Raw genomic sequence first — 403 nt, forward strand, 5'->3', positions numbered from 1 at the left:
AGGTTGTGAGAAGCAGGTCTTCCATCCCATTGTTTCTCCATCACTTTGTTCCCATCTGCATCTCTCTGCGTATTGCTCAAGCCTTCTTCCCTGTTCTCTGTCCTACTTCTTCTTTCCATGTCTGGGTTTTAATTTGCCGTCATCTCATGTGCTTTCTCAGTGTGGTTGCTTTTGAAATGTTCTTTCAGCGGATACTTTTATATCTTCACTATCTTTTATGAAATCTTTCCCCAAGTCCTGCACAGCAGGCGCTCTCGGGGCCACTCACCGCCCATCACAGTTGGTTTTCCCCCAGTGCTGTCCTCTCTGTCTCTTTTTATCTCTGTCATTGTCATGCTCCCTGTGTCTATATCTAAACCCCCGTCTCTGTCCTGCAGCCCGTCACTGTTGTTTTCCTCTGCCC

The sequence above is a fragment of the Nestor notabilis genome, unplaced genomic scaffold (genome assembly GCF_000696875.1).
Source record: "Nestor notabilis isolate BGI_N333 unplaced genomic scaffold, ASM69687v1 scaffold24841, whole genome shotgun sequence".
Taxonomy (NCBI): domain Eukaryota; kingdom Metazoa; phylum Chordata; class Aves; order Psittaciformes; family Psittacidae; genus Nestor; species Nestor notabilis.